This window comes from Podarcis cretensis, assembly GCF_951804945.1.
Source record: "Podarcis cretensis genome assembly, chromosome: 4".
Lineage (NCBI taxonomy): Eukaryota > Metazoa > Chordata > Lepidosauria > Squamata > Lacertidae > Podarcis > Podarcis cretensis.
Window position 1 is genome coordinate 45137285 of NC_137173.1, and position 21353 is coordinate 45158637.

Here is a 21353-nt window from a genome sequence, read left to right on the forward strand (position 1 = left end):
TAATGCATTGCTGGTCACCCCCATGCTTCATTAAGGGACTGCCTTGATTTTTGTGTGTATACAGAACAACCCTATTAGGTGACCCTTGGGTTTTTTCCTTCCCGAACATTACAGCCACCTATGATTTCTGCCCCCATTTCCACCCGTGCTCCCATTTATCTGAATGTCCAATTATCTGAAAGTTTTTTGATGTCCCCACCGACAACTCAGATCAATGAGTTTAAACTGTAAAGTCATTAGAGCTGTCAACCAGTTAAAGATTTTAGAGCTGATTAATTGTGCTGCTTCAAACAACTAACTGACAAATTAATTAAAAAACTTAGTCCTACAGAATCTCAGCACACCCATTCAAAACCCCCGTGGGGCCTGCAAGATGTATGTGATCCTTGTGCTTCACATGCTTAACAGAGAGAGCTATTGAAGTTGCTTCTTTTTATTTTCGTGACCATGTAATTTTCTTTCCCCATTTCCCCCCCCAAAAGCAAGAGCTTTGAGCTACACAGTTCATTTTGTTTCACCTGCTTTACTGTTCCTTTAATGAGATATTTTATAGACGAAATTATAGTTATGGTGCAAAATCCTATTCACATCTACTAATTGAGTTGTGGTTCTCAACGAGACTTATTCTGAGGTAAGTTTGTGTTAGATAACAGATTTAGCATTACAGCTGGGCCAAATATCCACACTTTCACAGGCTTATACTTCCCAATTGCCAGGACTTGGGGTAATGATGACTTTCGAGTACAGGCAAAATGGAAGAATGTTCAGGGATGGGTTTACCATAATGGCAAAGTGGCCAAGGGTTTCTTCTTCTTTTTAAGCTTTGCCACTACTTCAAGTGACAGCTTGGTTGCCTTTAGCAGCCTTGGGGTATTCCTGTGGCATCTCTAATATGTATAGAGATAACGGGCCAGGGAGGTCAGGGCTTGGCAGCCCCGCACCCTGTTTGTTTCCACTTGAGGAGATTGCAGGCTTGCACATGGTTGCAGTAAGAGTTCTTCATTTCTCCTTCCTCAATGAGAAAAACTAATCCAAATTTTTGGAGGGTGTTTTTTACCCCACCCATATGAAAGTAACAAAACTATTGAGGGCAGCGGTTCATTATCATGTTATTTAGGATCCCTTGGGGTAGCCCAGCTCTCTGATCCTCTTATCCCAGGGGACTGCTCTTCTGTTACCCAATACAGTACAAATTAAGTATTTAGGGAAACAATGTTTTCCACCTGCAACTATATCTCTCACTCCCTAATGTGTCTGTGACAGTAACATTTTCTGTTTCAAGGTATTGAAATGGAGTACAATGAATCATAAAGCAAAGGCAGTTTAACACTGTACATTTCTCATGCGGCTGATACTTTGGCTTCCTGCTTCTTGCTGGTATTGCTTTATGCAATAATCTGGAAGTGCTTCCTTCCGATTCACATCATTACCCAAGGTCCTTTTTTACAATGTCAAGTCACTATGTGACCAGTACTCAGTCTTCAGATGAGAAGCTAAGTGGTTTTATTATTTTGTCACAAATTAGGCAAGACACAATACCACAGGTGCTAAAGTGGCTCATATAATAACACCCACCCCTTTCCTCTGAGACATATATTAGGAGATGACAGGATTTCTTTAGTATGGCTCTAAAATGTGTGAGCGTCTTGGGTTTGGCTCAGAAAATCTTCCCAGTAGACCTGTGCATTCATTTTTAATTTTAATACATTTTGCTGCCTGAAGCAGAGCAACCAAGTCCCACCCCAAGTCAAAGAGTCAAGGTAATGATATCCTTGAACATGCATGGAGTTGGTTTTAAATGAATGTTTTATTTCAGATTGGTAGGTAAAGTAGAGAAAACATAATCCACACTACTGTGCTTTCTTTATCTTCTTCCCATAAAAAATTATAAGCAGATGAAGAGTAGCAAATCTCTAACTGAAAACAAGAGGATGCTTATAGGATATATATCTGTTTAAATACCTGTAAAATGAGCCCTGTTTCCCAAACTTTCTGAAATATGATAGATATGTGTTTAGGGAATAGCAGAAGGTTGGAAGATTTCATGCCATTTGGATGGAAAACACCAGAGTTAAATGCAGCAGAAAGATCTTCCATTGAAAGCAGGGGTAAACAGAAACAAATAAGAACAAGGAAAATGAACTACTGATGCAAGTTATGCAAATGAATGAGTACTGAAATGAATGTATGTTGAATGACAAAAGCAAATGGCATAACTAAACTTAAAACAAACAAAAAATTCCACACCCATATGTCTTGACCCATAGTTTGTCGCAAACTAATTCCATAAGGAAAAGGAAAAGACAAGAACAACACTCATGCTTGCCCATTGTTTTTCATCTCATAACCATGGCAGGGTCACTTAGAATGGTCAGGGTGGAAGGGGAAAGATAAGAACTCCACTCATTCACTTTCATGGGGGAACGAGTCATCCACAGTGGGAAATTCTAGTAGGTCGCTTCATCCTTGAACACTGAAGATCTATACGGTCATTACTGGACTAGGGTCTTGGTCCTCCCAACTGCTTTTTCTTCCAAGGAGTTTGGGGATAAATCTCACTATGTACAGTGTAAGATGTGCCATGCTAAGGACTCTTTGGCAAGCTGCCGTCTGCTTAATTTTATATATCTAATGCACATAGAAGCCATTTTAAAATATCTTTTCATGGTTTTATTATTCCCAGTACCTTAACTGTGGCATTATGTTGCAGCACAAAGAAAGCCCATTGAGAGATAGCTCAGATTTCTCTGCGATTTTGACTGCCTTCAAAAGCAAAAGCTTCCAAATTGTTCTGAAACATCAGCAGTAAATATTGTACTACCAAGCCGGCTGTGATTAAAAAGATTACTGTTATTGAGCAGAATAATCAGCCGCCTGAAACTTTTGAGCTTGACAAAAAATAATGAGGTGCCCTTGATCTGTTTAGCCCAGTAAGGTACCATGAGATAGCCTGAAGCTCTGAAATGAATAGTGCCAGCTATGTTCAGCAAGAATGGGGACAAATTGTCTCCTTTGACACTACAGGAATTTTTATGTTGCCAAGTTGGGAAGAATCTTTTTTCTTTTAATTGATTTACTTTCTATAAAGTGCTCAGTGTTTTCTGGTCTCAGTCAGGGAATCTGGTGCTTTCCCTCCCAAAATGTTATATGTGACAGATTAGTGAAGCTGCAAACTGAGGCACAGAGGAGAATGATTCTATTACACAATGACGCAGAGTCTGAATACAATAGAAGACTAGATGAAGAAGCACCTTTCATCAGATGCAAAGGTTCATTAACTGAGCACATTTTTACCTGAGCATAAGTGTCAGGTTTCTCAAATGCTGAATTATCAGAACTTGTTCTGTCTCTTCACAGGCCTTTTGCTGCTATGTTCTGGAAGAAAATGAAACATGGCTAATATGGCTAACAGGCAGGGGTGCCAACTGGAATAAAATATTGGGGGAGTAGGTAATCCCCACCCTGCATAATCAATTTCATGACATGGTGAAACACACACCATTTGAATGGCAATAGCCATCAACTTTTCTGGGGCCTGTCCCCCTCAAATATTTTAGTGGGGTGGGGAGAAAGAGATCTTGGCTCCTACGAGTTGACTCCATGCTAACAAGAATTACATAGGAAAATTAAGCTGAAATCAGTGGGACTTGTTCATCATGACTAACTTTTGTTCATTGATTTCTAAGCATTGATTTCTAAGCATGATGAGGAGCAATGATGGGAGTCTCCCTCTGAAGAGCCCCCTAGGGAAGCCTTAGAAGAGGAAGGCTTTGAGCCAGAGGAATGGTGGTGGGACATGGAAGATAGGTCAGATGAAGGGGGGGGCAGAATGGTTGGATGCTGAACAAGCAACAGGCTTGAGGGAGAGACAGGAAGAAGAGGCAGCTGAGGAGGAGGTGGGGGCTGAGGCTGTAACAAATTCAGAGGACCCTGGTGGTACTTCTGTATTCAGTTCCCTTCCCCTCCTCCCTTGTCTCTAAGGGCTTGGAGGCTTTTGCATGTAGCAGAACAAAGAGCACAGAGAATGCACACCTGATGGAGTTTAAGACTGCAGGGGGAAAACCTGGACAGGGAGGAGACTTAAGGGGAAGTGGGATGTCCAGATGGTCAGTTCTGGCAGCTGTTTTACCGGGAACAGTTTCACCATGGTTTCTCTGTTTGTATTCTGTTTCCTTAAATAAAGAATTACTGCTCATCTCTGAGTTTCTGTACTGACCTGCAACTGAACCAGCCCTGGCACATGACCGAGGCTACACCTCTTACCTGAGAATCACCTTCAATGAATCCAGTAGGGCTTTCTTTTGAACTGACACTGTTAGGATTGCAGCCTAAATCTGGATCTAACACAAGGATTTTGTTCATATCAGGAGCGGATAATCTGTAGACACAATATCAATAGTGAGCTTCTGGAGGAAGCTTCATTTATCCCATCCCATACTACGTATAGATATTCTGCCCTTTGCTTCTTCTGAGGCAGAGGCAAGTGGTGCTTTATCGTCTTTTAATTTCTTTCTTCCCTCTCCCGTTCTTCCTTTCTAAAATATTCTACCCCTGGCAGGTGCTCCATCCAGATTTTCACAAAGCTTCCTTTTTTCTAATTCTAAGCTCTCCAGGCACATATGAGTCTTGCAGTCTACCCTATCATTCTTTCCTGAGTCCCATTGAAGGTGCTGTCATTTCTGCACTTTGCTTTCTTCCATCAAGGCAATCACGAATCTTCCAGCAAAGTAAAGGGAAGGGCAGCTGCATGGGTCAGTGGACAGATAGAAAGTGCGGGCTTGAGAAAGCTAAACAGTTTGCATCCTCCTCTGAAAGACAGCAAAGCCGGGGGCCAGGGATCTACTGTCGGATTTGACAGTGCAATGCCCTATAGCTGTTTGAGTAGATTTACAATCTATCTATTTAACTGATGGGTACTTTGGTTACAGCTCTGCTCAAGTCATTCCCTGCTTTATATTTACCAAGACGTAACAAAGTAGAATTATACTTTTTTTCCAATTGCATTTATGAAATAAATGGTGTTTTCCTTCCTACAGCAAAGGGAAAGTGCTCTGTGATTTGTATCTTTTTTTCAATAAAGACTTCCATGAATGCAAACATTAACCAAAGAGAGAAAGAGAAAACTGTTTTCAACAACTGTCAATGATAGCCTTGGGGAGGGGAGAGGAAGATGTAGCTTCATGTGGTATCCAATGTGTTTATCCACATTTACCTGTATAAATTCAAAGTGTGACATGGCAATGGCATGGCAGTATATATGAGGAAGAGAGTAGAAGGGAAAGAAAGGGTGAGAAAGAGGGGAGCAGCAAGAGCAAAGTATGAGTTAAGTGCGTGAAATTTTCTGTGGTATTGGTTAACAATTTTGAAAATAGGATCCCATCTGCACTGTTATACTACTTTAATTTGGGATAGTTTTCCCCAAAGAATCCTGACAACTAAAGATGCTGAGAGTTGTTAGGATGCCCCTGTTCCCCTCACGGCACTATTATTCTCAGAGTTCTCTGGGAAGAGAAATTGATTGTTAAACCACATTTTTACATACTTCACCACCATATTCAAGACTCCTTCACCACTAACATGAAGGAGTCTTGAATATATATATATACCGTATATTATAAAAAAAAAAACCTCACCCCCAAGGGCTTTTAACATGTTGTTTGGAGTAATTCTACCACAACACTAGGGAGAGTCATCTTTTGATTAATATTGAAGGCCTCTTCAGTCATTTTTCTCCCTATGATTGATATCAAGGCTTGCCCTTCACCCAATTTTCACCATTATACTAATCCCTGCCCAAGGATGTACACATTTTGGGTGAAAGTTTTGAAGAAGAGATTCCTTACAAATGCATGTGAGTTGGAACCCTACATGCTTGAGGTTTCATATAGCAGAGACCAGTGCTTTTTTTTCTTTTAAAAATACATATATATATATTTATGTCATTTTGACTCAAGAAAATCACTGGGAAAGGAAACAAAGCCATCATTGGAGGTGGTAACAATGAAACTGACCAATCAGCATGCTCCTACTTTACACATTAAATGCTCACTTCCATCTGAGACTCAGGAAACACTGTGAGAGGAAATGAGGCCGCCATCGGGGGGTAGCAATGGAACTGCCGATTCACCGTGCTAGAGAAGAAACTATTTTTTTTTAGTTTCTTCTCCTGTCATATTCACAAAATGTTTAGGGGTATGCGTACCCCTGTGTACCCCCAGAACAAAAAGCACTGGCAGAGACTGCCTGCTCACATTTTCCCCAACAGTCATTACTCTAACACATGGATAGTCAAGGGTATGATACTGGGCATGGAGCAAGCATACATGGCCCCATTGTCTCTCTTCAAGGTATCTCCATGCTGGTTATGGGGAAAACTGTAAGAGCATTCAGCTCACAAACCCCCTGAGATGAGTGAGGAGGTGAGATGCTGCATGCATCTCTATGCCCCCTGAAATACAAAGTTCAAGGACACCTGAAAAGGGCTTAAACAGAAATGGGAACTGAGCAACATGTGAAGGGATAGCCTTTCAGGGGATAAATGAATATAATAAGGGAAAATCAGGATCATAACTCAAGAGTCCCATGTATACAAAGCCTAGACACATATAACTGAAGCATATAGGGTCCCTTACACAGGGTTTTTGTCTCAGGGGAAAATATCACCTTGATGTGTGTGACCTTACCACATTTCACATGATTTGACATAGCACAGTAGATAAACAAATGACAGTTGGCAGTCATTTATTGTTTCCAGCACAATGTTTGTTAAATTTCAATCTGTACAAAGTCATAATGAAATAAAACCCTTCTATCATGTGCAGTAAAATCCCACATAAAGAACAGCATCCATTAGACTGCAGAACAAAAAATAGGGGATCTCTCCCTTTGGAAAATATTTGCAATCTTGTTCCTGGAAACATTTCAAGGATGTTTTGTAAAGCAGTCAAGGATACAGTGAAGATAAAAGTCAGTGCGTTGGCAGGAAGAAGGACGGGCTGACCCAACAGAGCCTTTCCCAGCTCTGATTTCTCTGATACTGTGAAGCATGCCCTCTATTTATGTAAAGCTGAGAGCAATATAGAGGCTTCAAGGAGGCAGACATTTGACAGTAGTTACTGTTGTGAAAGCCATCCCCAAGAGAGACTTGCTGCCTTTGATTGCCAAGACCTTATGAGCATTTTGCAGCTTTCCGTACCTTCTGAGTCTAAAGAGTCTTTAAGAGCTGTTGACCAGGATATCAGCAGAACGTACTGAATATGCATTGCATAAAGCAGCTTTTGATAGACCTACCTAGGATGTATCATTCCCCAATTCTCAGCAGTGCAACTGTGCACAACAAAAGAAATGGATAATTAATGACTGCAGCCCCCTTCCCCCCCCCCAGGCATGTTTCTGCCCTGGGCACCCCAAGGCAATGGCACACACGCTTTTTCAAGCTCAGCAGCCCTACCATGAGGAATAGGAAGAAAGTAGCAACTGAAGTGGCTGACATCAAAGCCTTTTGGGGCCATTCAGCTTCATGACTTCCTGTGAACAATAGCTACTAATCATGTTCCAAAGGAGCAGCTGCAGACACACATTTCTGAGAAATATACTGCAGGAAATGTGTGCATGTGTCGCAGCTAAACGGAACATCTATTTTGTCTCTTCGCAGATCCACTAATATGCCAAGGTTACTTTCTGTGAGCAAAGCTGGCTCTTTTTACGCGACAAATGTGCTAAATAGTAGACACTGTAGCATGATAAGCAAGGAAAAGCCAAAGCACAGCAACAAATAGAGTTCAAAAAAACCCTATATTACTGTTGTATTCTGTAAACTCCCAGACATTGGGGCTCAAAAATTATAAAAAACAAGTGGGACTCTGCAATGTTGCTGTGTGTACTTAAGATGCACATGTTATCTAAGGGGGAGGAGAGCAAGTGTCCTTCTAGACAAATAACTTGCCCTCCCTCCAGTTCATGGATGCCTGTGGTAAGTTAACAGAAATGCACTTTTTGCATGCTTTAAACACTTTTCTTAATTATTTTCCGGTCTAGAGAGTAGTGCCCCATGGGCTGTTTTCCTTCTGTTGGTGACAGAACTAGCATGTGGAAGAGACATACGGAAGTGGAAGATAGATGATGATACTCTTCCAAGCCTGAGACATTCAGCGCTCCTCCATACTCCTAAGCAAGCTCGAATAAGAGTGCAGCCTCAGCTGCTTGCAGTGCAAAGCTTCTGAAGGTTATCTCAGAAGTAAGGGCTTGTCCACACCACTTTCCCCTGGAGAAACCCATGGTTTTCCACTAAATCAAAACAAACATCAATCACATTTTTCTGTGGATTGACTTTGGCTCTGATTTAGCAATAAACAACAGATTTTTCCAGTGAAAGCAATGGGACAAAAGAACAACCACTTGGATCCATTACTGAAAAGCAAGAGACAAGCAAACACCTCTTTGACCCATGCTTTCTAGGCATGTATCAAACAGAAGTGCGGATGAGCCCTAAGTCTCACTGTGCAGACTCTTAATGGGTCCTAACTTGGACATCAAGAATATAAGGGATGGGATATGCTTTACTATACATTATATGTGTGACACAGGAGAACTCAACATGGGATCACCTTTTTTTTTTTTTAGTATCATGTAATATGTTTACCAGAATCAGTAGTCCTACCCTCAAATGCATAAATGCAGTTCTCCACTCCTAAGGGTTAACTTCCAATAGATGAAACAGGTGTGTATACCAATGCCTTTCTGTTTGTGGGTTGGTTTTTGTCATTTAAAAGAATGGGATGTCCTGTGCGTTGGAACCTATATAAGGTGCACTATGTTTGCTATTACTAGTGTAACTTTAGAAGGGCAGCAAGAATTTTGTTGGAGATTAATATATCTTATATATCATGTTATTGTATATCAGAGGTGGGCAATCTCAGGCCCAGGGGCTGAATGCAGCCCTCTAGGCTTCTGTATCTGTTCCTCGGGATTTTTTTCCAGGCTACATTCCTTTTTAAGCCAAACCCATTATCCTCAGGGAACACCCCTCAATGGACTTGCTCTGTGTCTTCCTCAAATGCTTTTGGGTGCCTGAAAAGTGTCATTTGCCCTATTGCTAATGCCCTTTGCTTTACTTGATGGAAGACAGAGGGATGTAGTGGAGAGGGTATACCAACTGTATGAAAGTAAGAGTTGCACCTGCTGCTCACTCGCTTTTGCCTTTGCAACTGCCCACCACAGGCATGCAGCCATTGGAAGGTTGCCTATGAGGGAATGTGGCCCCAAGCCTGAAAAGCTCCCCCTCTTCTGCTCTACACTCACAATGATCAAGAAGGGAGCCCAGCAACCCTAGAGAGACAGGGAGAGATACATAATTGTAAAAGAAAGAACGGATATTTTTCCTCTCTTCTCATTTCCAACCCAGTATTTTGTTTATATTGCTTGCTCCATAAGGGCATGTTCAATGAGGGTGGCAGCCAGAGCAAAGAAAGGTTGATTGGTCAGAACCAACCAGCCAGCCATAGGAGCCTTCGCTGTGTTGTTAGGCTGCCAGCAGTGACAGCAGCTTGGGGAAATGCTGCAAAAAGCCTAACAGGGTTTCAGTTCCAGGTCAAAAATTGAAATTGACGTGTGGGTCCCTTAGCAAGAAAGGATTCCATTTGTATTGTGGGTCTTCTTGCAAAAAAATGCTTGGAAACTACTGAACTATACCAAACTGTGTCCTGATTGAATTTATTATGTGGATTGCTTTTTATATGTTGAAATATATATATTTTAAAAAATACAACTTGAGGACCATTCCATTCAACCATGAGCACATGTCATAGCCACTTTATCTTATGTAACTCTCTGTGCAAAAAGGCAAGTGCCACAACATGTAGTACTGTGTTCCCAGTGCACTATTGCTATCCCATTGACCACTTGAGAGGGCTAAAGCTTATCCCTACCACCAGTGTATTGTTAGCAGGTTTTCTGACACCAATGTTAAATCTCCAGCACAGGGTATCCATAGCTGCAGTTATTCTCATATAAATGAACATCTGCCAGTGTGGTGTAGTGGTTAAGAGCGGTAGTCTCGTAATCTGGGGAACCGGGTTCGTGTCTCCGCTCCTCCACATGCAGCTGCTGGGTGACCTTGGGCCAGTCACACTTCTTTGAAGTCTCTCAGCCCCACTCACCTCACAGAGTGTTTGTTGTGGGGGAGGAAGGGAAAGGAGAATGTTAGCCGCTTTGAGACTCCTTAAAGGGAGTGAAAGGCGGGATATCAAATCCAAACTCTTCTTCTTCTTCTTCTTCAACTCATGTGGGGGGAAATAAGGTTTACATATGGGGACAGTGTTGCAGTCACTATCTTGTAACAGAGGATGGCCCAGTCTTTCAATGCCACAGGAAAGGGTTGTAATATGACCCAGGGGTGCCAAGGGGAAAGGTTGTGATAGATTTCTGTGCACAGAGCAAAGCACATGGAGATGCATCTGATTGCACAAACACACCCAGACACACCAGCAAGCCCAGCAGTATGCAACCCTTGACACAGACTGTGTAGCAGGCATTTTTTCTACTATTGAATAAATATTGAAAACAATTCACTTTGGCTATGCACAAAGAAACTAATGATATACTGCATGTCATGTTTCCCCTCATAATAGATTGACACGTGTTTGAGGAAATGTTGATGATGCATTTGAGTGCATAATAATATGTGTTAACTGTGTTAATTATTTTGAATCTTTTGGAGAAGCCATTAGTAAGGCATTAGAAGAATTAAATATAAATATTTAACACATTTAAACTGATTGCATTTCATCAAATCTTGGCTTATCTTTTATGTTTCCCTAATCTTCATGCAGTCCTCTGAACTTCTGAACAGCTTCATGACTTCCTGTGAACAGTGCTACATTGAAGGATAAAAACCCGGTGTATACTAGAGTCTGTAAACATACAATTTTTGCACACATAGGCTCTGTGTAGTAGTTCTTGGGACTGTGTGGTTAAGGGCAGAGCCAAAGTTGCAATCCCTCATTTACTCTTTTGAAGAGGGCTTTTTTATCACATTTTGTTGAGCCATGTTTGCAATACAAAAATTAATAAAACTAAAAATCATTAAATCTCAATCTATGATGGGGAACCTGTGGCCTCTAAATTGTTGGTGGACTATGACTTCCATCATCCTTGATGCAGGCTGGGCCTGATGGGAGTTGGAGTCCAGTGACAACTAGAGAGTCTTTAGTTCCCCATACCAATAATAATAATAATAATAATAATAATAATAATAATAATAATAAATTTTATTTATATCCCACCCTCCCCAGCCGAAGCTGGGCTCAGGGCGGCTAACAACAATCAAAATAATCCAATGATTCTAAAAACATTTCATTATAAAAATTAATTAATATCAAATTTATGGCAACCAATAAGCAAAATTCTATGCAGATTGCCAGAGGAGGGGGGTCAGGCTGCGCCCTGACCAAAGGCCTGGTGGAACAGCTCTGTTTTGCAGGCCCTGCAGAAAGATGTCAAGTCCCACAGGGCCCTGGTCTCTTGTGACAGAGCGTTCCACCAGATTGGAGCTGCGGCCGAAAAGGCCCTGGCTCTAGTTGAGGCCAGCCTAACCTCTCTGTGGCCTTGGATCTTCAGGATGTTTTTATTTGCAGACCGTAAGTTCCTCTGTGGGACATACCAGGAGAGGCGGTCCCGTAGGTACGAGGGTCCTAGGCCATATAGGGCTTTAAAGGTTAAAACCAGCACCTTAAACCTGATCCTGTACTCCACCAGGAGTCAGTGCAGCTGGTATAGTACCGGGTGAATGTGATCTCGCAGCGAAGACCCCATAAGGAGTCTCGCCGCGGCATTCTGCACCCGCTGGAGTTTCTCGGTCAGTCTCAAGGGTAGCCCCATGTAGAGCCCCACGTAATAACTCTCTGCATTTGCCCATTGTTCAAGTGGCACACATGGCAAATGATGGCAGCTCCCAGAGATTTTTTTCCATAGTACCTCAAATGAAGAAAATACACTTCATGATGTGCACATTCCAGTCGTTTCATAACTCCTTCCTTTCCTCTGAAACCCATAGGCCAAAGTAAATTTCTTGGAGTCATATCTTTTTTTGTGTTGACTTCAAAAATGAACCTGTCTGTCAACCTGGAAGCAGTGCTGATAGGAGTAATGTCCTTCAAAATTAAAAATAGGAAAGGCAACAAAGGCCATTGGCCCTTTTGATATAAAATGCATGTTCCCATAGCAGGACAATCAGTTTCTCTTAGTAGAGAAGGCAGAGAAATAACGTTTATAGTACATTAAGCCAAGATGGTTTTAAAAACAACAATGGGGATACTGTGAAACCACGTCAGATACAGCAGAAGATATTTGATGTCTTTGGGACTAGACAGTGTAGCCTGCTAACCTAATAAATCTAGTGTCTGGGCATTGTCAGTAAGCATAAAACCCTTTAGATCTATATGTTGCAATATCTACTTTATCTATTGACTTTTTGCTTTGCAAATTATTTCTCTTCAAAAGCTACCTTGTGGGTTGGCTAATGTCTTTCATTGTTAAGACCTGGGCTGCAGAGCCAATGGAGAAGGTCTTATCATATTGGGGATACTAGCTTCTTTGCAGATCATCTTTAATGACACAGGATTAATAGGCAATATCCATGGCAGCTGAAAAATGCAGTTGTGTTGGTATCCACTAGCAGTTTCAATAGCAAAATGTGGGGAGCAGACCTACAGGACCAATCAGAGTGCAGCTAGTTGGCCCCATCCTGACCCTGTCTGGTCTGCATTCCCAACCAGTGAAATTGTATGAGCTTTGGCTGCCTCGGTCTGAGAGTTTGTCATTCTTAGTGTGATTGCTGCCTGCCCACTAGTGATACCAGATGATGGTGCTAGAATGTGTTTAGGTGGTCAGGTAGCAGGGAATTACAAAGATGCTGCCCCAATTTCAGTGGTGGTGGGTGGGGGACTGGACCAGTTTACTTGCAGGATCACCTTAACCCATATGCACCCACTTTGATGTGCAGAACTAACCCTGTTACAGGTGCCACGTAATACTCATTACACAGTTGTAAGAAATCCACCTTTCTAGAGTGGCAGCACCTACAAAGTGGTACTCAGGCAGACAGCTTTGCTGCACTCTTTTGGGTCCGTGCTTAAGACATTTTTGTTTAGGCAGCCCTATCCAGACCTGTAGATGCTGACATGCTCATTTACTGCTCATTTTCATGATCTTGACATGTTTTTAAATTGTTCTTATCGATCATTTTAATATTTCTGCCTAGAGAGTCTGTTATAATCAAGTGACATAAATAAGGAAATAAGAATAACCTTACAGTCTCCATGTTTGCTGTGTGAATGGAGCGCAGCCATCAGAGGGAATCGCTGAAAGTGGACTCCATAAGGGGGTCTGTTTCATGTGTACCAGCTTTGAGGAACTGACTTGTGAACTGAATGTTAAACTGAACAGTTTCTTCACCGCCTCCAATACTTATTTCCTGAAAATGAAACATCAGATGATATATCATATATGAGTCAGATACATGTAGCTTGTGATGAGAAATAGCAGTTGAAGATCAAAGGAAGACAGGTCTAGTTTAAAAATATAAACACTGTTCATTATCTGTTTTAAACAAAGTTTTCTCTGAAATGTCAGCTAGATGCCAGGCATATGTTGAAAGCTGCACTATTGTATGTAAACCAGTTTCAAGAACTAATGATCATTTTGAAAGGGTGTGGGAGTTGTGAGCTGACCAGGAATGAACTATAGCTAAATACTTTTCTTTACTGTGAAATGTTAATTTTATGAAATTTAAATACCTAAAATAAGCATTCCGACCCATATATTTAAGTGTATTCTGAATAGTTTGCAGCAACCAAAAGGCAAAAGTGACATTTCCCCCATATAACGGAAATATCTGAAAGACCACCTTCTTCCCTACAGACCCTCTCGAGTGCAGAGGGTGTCCTCTTGGTAGTTCCTCCACCCTTACTGAGATTCAGATGGTGACAGCCGGGGAGAGGGGATTCTCCATGGTGGCCCCTAAGCTGTGGAACTCCCTCCCTACAAAGGTGTGTCTGGCACCTCCATTGTACAGTTTCCAATGACTGCTGAAAATGTACCTTTTTATCTCCTTACCCTGGCTTTCAAAACTTGAGGTGTATATTTTTAGGACCAACCTTCTTTTTGTGACTAAGTTGCTTTAAGCAGTTTTTAATATTGTGTATTAATGTTGTAACCTGTCTGATGATGATGACGATAAGGCTTAAATGTAGATTATTTATACAGATAAAGCATACAGTTTTGTTGCTCTCCTCAACTCATTGGACCAGCTCAGTGTGAATGAATGGTCACAATGGCTTGATTCAGGCATTCGCCCGCAAACATGAGGGCTGAAAGTGTGGAGGGGGCTTGGCTATGCATGCAAGCCCCACCCCCAGTGCCATTGGATGTAGCATAAGTTCTGTTTCACTGCCAGAAAGGGATGGCATGGCACTTAAGCCTCTAGAAACTCCATGCTCTGCCCAGATAAAACTCCACAGGCATAGATGTAATGTCAGTGATCTTACCCTACTCCTGGGGTGAAAAGCTGTTATTTGGGCATGCTGTTGGCAGGAGCTTTGGAACCACAGCAGCCAACCAGGTGCCTATGAGAAGCCCGCAAGCAAACATAGCACTCATCCCACTTGGGATTCTCAGCAACTGGAATTCAAAGCCATACTGCCTCTAACAATGGGAGGAGAACAAAGCCATCACCATCAGGACTAGTGGCCATTTGAGAGCCTCATCCTCCAGGAATTTATGGAAATCAGCCCTGAGTGCTCACTAGAAGGACAGATCCTGAAGCTGAGGCTCCAATACTTTGGCCACCTCATGAGAAGAGAAGACTTCCTGGAAAAGACCCTGATGCTGGGAAAGATGGAGGGCACGAGGAGAAGGGAACGACAGAGGACGAGATAGTTGGACAGTGTTTTTGAAGCTACCAACATGAGTTTGACCCAACTGCGGGAGGCAGTGGAAGACAGGAGTGCCTGGCGTGCTCTGGTCCATGGGGTCATGAAGAGTCGTACACGACTAAATGACTAAACAACAACATTAGTGTCAATGAAAGCAATGGAAATGGTTGAAAAGTGAGGGGAGATCAGGCATGTCTCTCCTTCTTCCAGCCTGGCCACAGCAAAGGAGCGGGGTTTGGATGTAGCAGGACCACCACCATAGAACTCCTCCCCATCCCAATTCAGCAGATTAAATCTATTAATTTGAGTCAGCCCACACATAAGGTTGAGATCTTGCCAAAATCTTATGAGATCTGGCAGAGCACAGATCTCGGCAGAGTATGCTGCCGCTGCTTTGAAAGCACCACCACACAACCCAGGTAAGAGAGGACTTGGTGGTACAGCAATGCAGTGGTGCAGTAGTGAGGTGGCACGTTTCTGTTTTGCTTTAGGCAGCAAAACAGGACACACCGCCCCTGCTCTTAATTAGGCATGATCAAGACAAGAGAGTGACTTTCAGTGAAAGAACCGTAAAGTGTCATGTGCCTTTTCTAATTGAAAACCAAGGAGCAAGAGCTCTATGTGTCAAACGACATGAAGTAGCTCCACTAGGGAAGAAAAAGCTTCTTGTGGATTCAGTTATTCTTGGCTCCGTAAATCATTTCCCCCCTTCATTTAAAGGGTGAAATTCTGACTCTATTGATGTTAATGGAAGCTATCCCATTGGGTAAAGTGTTGCCAACAGGTTGAAGCCAGATGCTCTTCAGCCCCTATGGAACTGTCAAGCAACAAGCAGCTGCTGCTTTAGGTATTCTTCTCATTGTTCCCAGTTATGGGACTGCGCCGTGATTTAAAATTTTGATGGCAACAAGATATGCTTTGTGACTAAGTAACGATTCTTTAGCATATATTTCCCAGAGAACATCTTTGTCAGCTACAATTTGGCAGCTCGGTAAGGTTGCGCTCTGAATAATCAATGTAAAAAATAAAATATAGAATTTCTATTATTCAGGCACAGGGATGCCTGAATATGTAAAGTTCAACAACTATTCCGTTTTCTTTTCCAGGGAGGTCAAGGAAAGGAGCCCATTACTCTTACAGTTTTCGTAAGAGGGACTGCTTCTCAGAAGCAAGTTCAGGCACCTTCCCTTACCCCTCATAAAGGTGCCAGAGGTATATCTGACTCAACCAACCCTCCCTAAAAGTCTCATTTTACCAAAATCTTCTCAATTCCTAGAAATTACTCCATGAGCGATCATAGTGAAGTGGAAATCTAATCCATCACATCCAATATCTCTGTCTCTCTTTGGATAGGTTCTGGGGAGAAAGGAATAGTTTGTGGGTTAAAGGTCAAAGCTACCAAGCAATGGCTTCCTGCTACAATGATTTTGATTGGCTGATTATTTCACAACAAAGCCAAAATGCCACAATATATAAAAACAAGATGAGCAGGTTAGGGGAGGGGATGGGAGAGAGCTCAGAACATATGATGCTTCGGCAGAAGTGGCTAAGAGACAGATCAGTGTGGAGTATTCATTCAAGTACTGTTATGTTAAAGGGGTTTTAGGAATACACATTATTCATTTTCATTCATCACTGTATGTTGCAATGGAACAACAGTAAATGTGGATTAAGTAGTTTAGAATGAAAAGCTCATGTCTTCCTTGATGCTTTTCATTGATTCCTGGAAATTTATGTTGCCAGCAACAGCACTCAAAATAAGGAGGATAGGTAATGTGGTCACAAGCCACAGTAATCAAGCACATTTTTCAGCAGCACATCTAAGGAATACATTTGCCCTCCTGAAGTCTTGAAGAAGCACTTATTCCCACAATACATAGTTAAACTATGGAACTTGTTCCCACAAGAAACCACCAACTTTGACAATTAGACAAATTAATGGAGGGTAAAATTATCAATGGCTACCAGTTAAAATAATGCCATTTGAAATAAAAGCATATTTACACTTTTTTTTCAAAAGTTTAAAAATCAACTTTAAAAATAATTTAAAAACCAGCTGGAAGTATTTCAAAGCATTTAGATCATCTAAAAGCATAGTTATACGGTATGTCTGCCTATCACCTATCCATCAAACAATTAATTATGATGATTTGGATTATTTATGAGACACATTCTTGCACTCAGGTGTCTCAAAGTGACTTACACAATAAAAATAGAAATAACAAAAACAATAAAATCAGATATAAAAAATTCCTCTTAGAGGGGAAGGTTCCCCTTAGCCCACAGAAAAGTTTATTTGTTAAGTAATTGATAACAGCAATCTACATTTTCAACGGGATGGAGGGCAGGAGGAAGTATCTGTTGCTATCTTCTTATAGCTCACTCAGCTTTGTATCTTCAGCAATTATAAATGTTTAGGACCTGGCTTTTCTAAGAGCAATGCCCTGTTCATTATTAATTTCACTTTTCCTTGAAGCACATTTCATAGAGACTATAAACATAAAGACTATGTTTACACTTTCTTTGATTTGATTTGATCTGATCTGTCAATACAGGTGTTGTTCCCACCGGGCATAAGTTTGCTTCCGACATTAACATTTCGTTTTCCTTCAAAAGGTTGGAACTAAGCTACATCATATAGCAGCACTGACCATAGAGACTGAGAAGTATTGATTTATTGGGATGAGCAGACCTGTCTGATAGGCCATAAATACCACTGACTAGCTGGCTATAATTAACTACCTACAATTTCTCATTGCTAACTTTAAAAAAGAGAGGGAAAGAAGTATTGTGTGCTTAACTCATTGTAAGGAAGTAGCTCCCAGTGTGAAAAAGGTCTAAAAGTTATTTATGGCTTCTATTCTGCTTACAGGCACATGTCTTGGGGAGGTTCCCTGGGATTTCTGGCAACATGGTTATAAATGTTGTACCAACAAAAAGCTGCTGTGATTTGAGATTGGATATATTGCTGAAACTGTACCCAGAATGTTATCATTTGGAAGTGAATATATTGTCACAAGGAAATAGTTCCTTGTCCAGTCATTCAGGTCTACCTACTGACTTTAAAGGGTCACCCAAACCATGTTTCTCAGCCCTGGATCAGAAAAAGAGAACCCACCAGCAACCCCCTTCCTAAGTTCCCAAAGCTTATCACACAGGGTGGACTGGCTGTATGATTGTAAGGGTTAAGCCCTGCTCTGAGGTCTCTTCAGAGCAGGAGCTGGTGGAGCAGATCTCCACACTGCCAGTGACTCTGAAGAGCCTTTAGATCTGGACATCCCTGCCCCCAGTATGGAAGACATCATATTAGCTGCCTAAATTCCTGACTGGCTCTCATATCCTTTCACATTTCCCTAGGGGGCCAATCAAAAGGCAAGGGCTGTGTTTGGTTTGGTTTCAGTTGGCATCCACCTGGCTTGGGAAACAATGGCAGAGTGTGCCTTTGGGGCTGAAGCCAAAGTTCCATGGGTAGGCAAACTAAGACCCAGGGGCCGGATCTGGCCCGATCGCCTTCTAAATCCTGCCCGCGGATGGTCCAGGAATCAGCATGTTTTTACATTTAAAATGCATCTCTGGGTTATTTGTGGGGCACAGGAATTCGTTCATTTTTCCCCTTCAAAATATGGTTTGGCCCCCCACAAAGTCTGAGGGACAGTGGACCGGCCCCCTGCTGAAAAAGTTTGCTGACCACTGAGCCAAACCATTGGAGAGTTTCAGTGCCTGCTGTGACTGTAGAGACTGATAGAGGGGAGATATGTTTTTTGCAGCTTGGGCAGATGAAGGTGTCTGGTTGTGCCAATGCAGGTGCACCATGGCATTTCTTCTCTCTGCTCTCTTCCCAGCAATCATTCATCCTCCGGTCACTGCTGTGAGAGCCAGTGTGGTGTAGTGTTTAAGAGCAGTGGACTCGTAATCTGGTGAACCGGGTTCGCTTCCCCGCTCCTCCACATGCAGCTGCTGGGTGACCTTGGGCTAGTCACACTTCTCTGAAGTCTCTCAGCCCCACTCACCTCACAGAGTGTTTGTTGTGGGGGAGGAAGGGAAAGGAGAATGTTAGCCGCTTTGAGACTCCTTTGGGTAGTGATAAAGTGAGATATCAAATCCAAACTCTTCTTCTTCTGTGACCTGACTAATTGTCTCCAGGCACTGAGGTCATCTGCAATGGATTCCCACACGGCGGGGTTAATGTTTCCAGCCTCCATGTGACGTTTGCAGACTTCTTTGTAATGCAGAGTTGGTCTGCCAATGGGCCTGGTGCCTGAAGCCAGCTTCCCGCAGAGCACGTCCTTGGGGATGCTGCCATCTTCCATTCGGTAGACATGACGAAGCTGGCATATACATCGCTGAGACAGTAGTGTGAACATTCTGGGAATGTGGGCTTAGTTGCCATCATTTAGATCACTTCAAAGCCAAATAGTGTGGTCCAGTCAACTGACTGTAAACTAAGTGTCCAAGAGGCTGGTTTCTAAGCATGACCCATAAATCTGTGGCAATTGTACAGACAATTTATGTGCATGGCAGGCTTCTCTTTTTGAATATATATTCAGCACGGGCACATGCACATGCTGTCAGTCTGTTGTTCCAGACTACTTTAGGTTGCCAGGACTGGCAAAAGCAGCAGCATAGTGTTGAGACCTTTTAAATACCAATTGGACAAAATTAAACTAATCACTCTATTGTGGCTTTTGGGAAAGTTCTGTTGTTATTATTACAACTATTAGCTTCCAGTTGCTGAAATATTATGTGCAATAAAAAATAATAACATTCTTAAATAATAACAAAATACAATCTGTTTCAGTCTGGACTGCTTTCTAGTTCTGCAAATGAACCTGGGTAGCCATCTACATTCGATTTCAATGTAAAATACTCCAAATAGTTTTCATTCTATGTTCTGTCCTATTCTGTTTTTTACTCCTATGTTGGATGTCAAGGAGACTATCAGTTGTCCTCCTCTCCTGCTGGTAAATGCAAGCTGTTTTGGATGGTGGTGCTGGAACACTGCAGCAGACAAGTGGGAATTATGTAAAAGCATTTTCTTTCCTTTTCAGCTAGGAGTTATCAAAACTCTTCATCACATGGGAAGGCAAAGATTGCAAAGCTAATTGAGATTTGGATATTTAGAGCTAGCTTCTGCTGCTTCCCTTATAAATATATAATAAATGAAATGAATATTTAAGTAGTGGCCATTCCTTTTACAGTAGGAGTCTTCTTTCTGAACCTCACATTTCATCCTGTAAATCATCTTAAAATGCAAAGCCACTTTGACTGCCCCCCCTTTAAAAATTGGTACATTATGGGACCTGAAGGATAGTGCCTGTACATATGCAAAATAGTCCACTTCGAAATGTAGAACCATTGTTCAAAATGTACAAAATAGTATATTAAACTGGGCAGTTTTCCATTTGGAGTGTTTTATTTCAAAGAAAGCAATAATGCTTTAATTTAATATGTTGAAATGCAATAGTACGTAGAGTCTTTGTAAATTAGAAATGTAAAATTCTTCAATGCCCTATGACACATGCATTATGTAGTATGGCACTTTTTCTTTTTTTATTTGCAAACTATCTGATTTTGTTGTCGTTGTCGTTGTTAAAGGGGGGGGGTCAACAGCTCGTGTATGTATAATAATAAAAATCATACCAATGCCATGCAGTAGGGTCTGGTGGGTTGCTCCAGGTATCATTGGGGAGAGCGGGGATTGTAGAAGGCAGACATTTTTTCTAAATGGTACAGCACGGCCCTTACAGACATTATTGCACCAGCATTGTAGTAATAATCAGTTTAGAAACTTTATTCTTTTAAATACATTTTGGTAAGTAGTCCCCTACTTACCAGCATTCTAAAATAGGCCCAAGAGTTTGTTAAATCAGTAAAACCAGTCTCCTGAAGTAATTGTTAGCTCTAGAATTAAGCTATCATGATGGGTACACCCATATGTACACTTCCAAATGTTGAATGAATGCACAACGACACAGGCTCTGTGGGTTAGATGTACCTGGTATCACCATTGCTTGAATACCACGGTACACTGGCAGCATGCTCCCCCAAGCACAATCTCTCCATAGGTACATCTGCACACATGGGAAGCTTTTTTCAATGAACATCAAATAGACATTCCTTGCGCAAACCTGGAAGCAGTGTGTGGTGATAGCAGGGCTAGCTTCTGTGGCCTTCTCTGTCTATTGGAGAGGGTTGTGTGTCCCCCTCTTTGTAGGCCAGCTCTCTATTTAAGGCAGGTTGTTCTCTTGCAAAGATTTCAGCCAAAGATCATCCCTGGCCCCTTTAACTCTGAAGAGTGAGGACCTTTTGAATGCAAAGCATGTGCTGAACCACTGACCTATAGCCGCTTCCTGTGCATTGCCAATCTCATGAAATCTTGCCTGATATATGTGGCAACTGTGCAATATTCATTTTGGGTGCCAA

The 21353-nt window shown here is 41.8% G+C and overlaps 1 long non-coding RNA gene across 1 annotated transcript in view; it reads right to left on the reverse strand.

The window, feature by feature from the left end:
* Positions 1 to 21353, reverse strand: part of LOC307215553 — a 54869-nt gene that overhangs the window by 21053 nt on the left and 12463 nt on the right. The window contains exon 2 of the long non-coding RNA XR_013838573.1: positions 13310 to 13471. This is a non-coding gene — a long non-coding RNA (uncharacterized lncRNA). The remainder of the gene's footprint in view (positions 1 to 13309; positions 13472 to 21353) is intronic.